Source organism: Apis dorsata, unplaced genomic scaffold (genome assembly GCF_000469605.1).
Source record: "Apis dorsata unplaced genomic scaffold, Apis dorsata 1.3 scaffold_247, whole genome shotgun sequence".
Classification (NCBI taxonomy): domain Eukaryota; kingdom Metazoa; phylum Arthropoda; class Insecta; order Hymenoptera; family Apidae; genus Apis; species Apis dorsata.
In genome coordinates, this window is record NW_006263526.1 from 107,825 (window position 1) to 111,127 (window position 3,303).

Genomic DNA, 3,303 nt, shown 5'->3' on the forward strand with positions numbered 1-3,303 from the left:
ATATTACAAGAGCAATTTTGTATTTTGTATTTTAGTGTATAATGTGTGCAGTGTAAAGTGCCTTATTACAAATCAAGAATTCTTCGATCTAAGATATTTTCTTATTTTCTTGAAGATTTCGTGATTTATATGCGCATGTAAATATATATATATACATATAGATTTATATAAATATAAAAATCGAAAATATGAATATAAACATATAAATATATATATATATATACGAATGATTTATATATTTTGCTAAAAATATTTTTATTAGTGATAAGTAAATGGACATTCCATCCAATGTTATCAATTTTTAAACTCCAATTTATGGAGTAGCACTTCTTTACGCGGCATCTACTTTACGCACGTCTAATAAAAAAATTTTTTAAAAAAGGAAAGAGCCTGCAATTATGTTATAGTTTCATATTAGGACAATATTCGATTGCAATTGCAAAGCGCGAGAGAGAGCTTTCTGAGCCAATTCTATGTGATTGACCAAAATCCCACGACAGGATTTACAAATCTATTTCTAGCCCTCGCTATACATAAGAGAATTTGCTTTTTTCTGTGCCGCGTAGAAAACACTTTGAGTTCGACAATACAGGAAAACCAATTGAAGCAATATATATTCTGACATATTTTACGCGACTGATAATCCTAGTAATGCAAGTATATTTATTGATCGAATTAGTATAAATGAAGTGAATTTGGTGAAACGATATATAAAGCACAAAGAAAAATGAATTAAATTATATAAATTATGATTCATTATTTATTAAATAATGAATATTAATATTACAGATATCATAGATATTCCTCTTAATCATAAAATATTTTTCTTTTTTTTTTTTTAACTTTTTTTTAAATGTTTTTTCTTCAACTTTTTTTTTATATATTTATTATAATAAAATTCATATAAGATTTATATCTCATAGTTCGAGTATTGCTCAAAATATGACATATGTTATAAGATGATGATAATACCGTCAAAAAAAATATTAGATTATTGCTTAAATATTATTTTGCGCGATAATTTAATTCTTTAAACAAATATTTTTTATAAAATATAATCAAAAGAAGAAGTGAAATCTTCGTGTTATATTTAAACATTTTAGCTTGTGGTTTTAACTTGGTGTCGGCATTTTTTTTCTTGATACTCTTTTATATTTTTGTGAATTGTAAAAAAACTGGAGGAAAAAATATACTTAACGAGAAGTGTACGTGGAAAATTTATATTTCGCAGAATAAATGACAATGAATTAATGTTTTTATTGTCATTGCTTATGAAAGAACTATTTTTTCAAAGTAGTCTACGTAATCACGAAACTCGTTCAGCCTTTCATTCTTCATTATTATTCTTAATTGTTTGGTTTTTCTGTGCGCTCAATCTCGGTGTTTCCGCGGAGCAGCGTGAAGTGCTATTCAATAATTATGTAATTTTTTCTTGCCACATTTTCTCGTTTCTTTCTTTTCTCTTTCTCTTTTTGTTTCTTTTTCTCTTTAGATATTTAAATATATATATATTAAATAAATATAAATATGTAAAATGCGATTTAAAGAATAGAATTTTACAAATCATAAGAATAGCATGAAATGCATTCAATCGCAATGATCATTCTTATTACTCCAAAGTATAAAGTCCATGGGCATAGAAATGATTGGTTTGCATGTCGTGGTTTTGTGGAGGGACGTGCATACAAGTACCTGTAATATCCTTCATTATCTATCATTCATGAGACGACATTACGTAACGCGTTAAAATATCTTTTCTTTCCTTTTTTTTTCCCTAACGCGTAACTATATTCATTAGTAATTTTTTATTTCTTTCTCTTTCGAAAAGTCGTTTAATCCTTTCCTTTCCTTTCTATTACTTTCGCATTCCTTCCTATACCATAATGCACACAATATCCAATAATACATCTTATAACAATTTTTGTTCTCTTTAATATTTTATTATATATATCGTATAATCATATAATTTTCGTACAATGCCTCTCTCTATTTGACAGAATACGGTAGCATATTACATAGAAATGAGTAGTACCTTTGATATACACCTAGTCCTGTTTTGTTGTTACAACATTACAGTGTAAAGTGTGTACGACAATCAATAAATACTTCATAAAAACAAACTCTATATGTAAATGAATAGAAATCGTTTATATGAACAAGAATTTGATAAAAAATTCAATAAAGTACATAAATTATTTAAAACTATAAAATAATGGATGTGTACTTTAATTTCTGCTCGTGCACATTTTGCATTCCACTTTACTGATGTAATTCGAGAATCGGGATATTGCCTGCCGATATTATAATATTTATGTCGGGATTACGCTTCCTGATTCGGCTTTTATATAGCATTATAGATATCTTAGAAATTAGATTTTACCGAGGTAACGTGAAACGGATCTATCTAATTACTTTTATTTTAAAAGACATCTCCCCCGATAAGTGAGATTTATACAGTTTCCGTTTCGCGTTGCTACCTTGGGGGCGCATCTTGGTATGTTTTCAAAACTCGAATGGAGAAATAATTAAGAAATGTATCGATCGAGAGTATTAAGAAGTTTCCAAGTTTCGTAAATTTGAAAGTTTGTTAATAACAGAATTATTAATAAATTAATTATTCTTATAGTATTTATCCGTATAAACTGTATGTGACAACCTCTTGATACGCTCAATGCTCGCAGAGATTCCTCTATATTCCTCGATATATCGCATTTACGATCATTAATAATTGCGGCCTGTAACGATGTAGATGCGCCTTCTCGAAAAAAACAAGATAATGTGTGCATTAAATGGACAATCTTATACATCAATAGATCACAAGCGTCTAAAGAATAAAATCTATGATTCAATTATAAATCTAATAGTTTACTAATGAAACATAATTAAATCCATCAATGCTAAGATCATCTATAATAATCTTTAAATAAATTTTATTTTTTTTTAATCAATCATTATTTCTTACATAAAATATAATTTATTTTATCATATCATAAAGCCGCTTGATACTATTGTTGTAATAATGTTATCCAATTGTATTATCTGCCATTAGCTTTCGCTGGGCAGTCACACGAGCCGTATTATACACGTATCTATGGGGTACCCAAGGGGAGAGTAAGAGTGGAGTAGTGTGAGAAGAAACAAAAGGAAAAGGGAGAAAGAACAAGTGTGAAAAAATAGCATTTTTATTTTACTATTACTACTACTACTACTACTATTACTACTACTACTACTACTACTACCACCACTACTACTACTACTACTACTACTACTACTATTACTACTACTACTACTACTACTACTACT

The 3,303-nt window shown here is 28.0% G+C and overlaps 1 protein-coding gene across 1 annotated transcript in view; it reads left to right on the forward strand.

Annotated features, from left to right (window-relative positions):
- Window positions 1-3,303, forward strand: part of LOC102675506 (protein transport protein sec31-like) — an 11,150-nt gene that overhangs the window by 1,691 nt on the left and 6,156 nt on the right. The window lies entirely within an intron of this gene.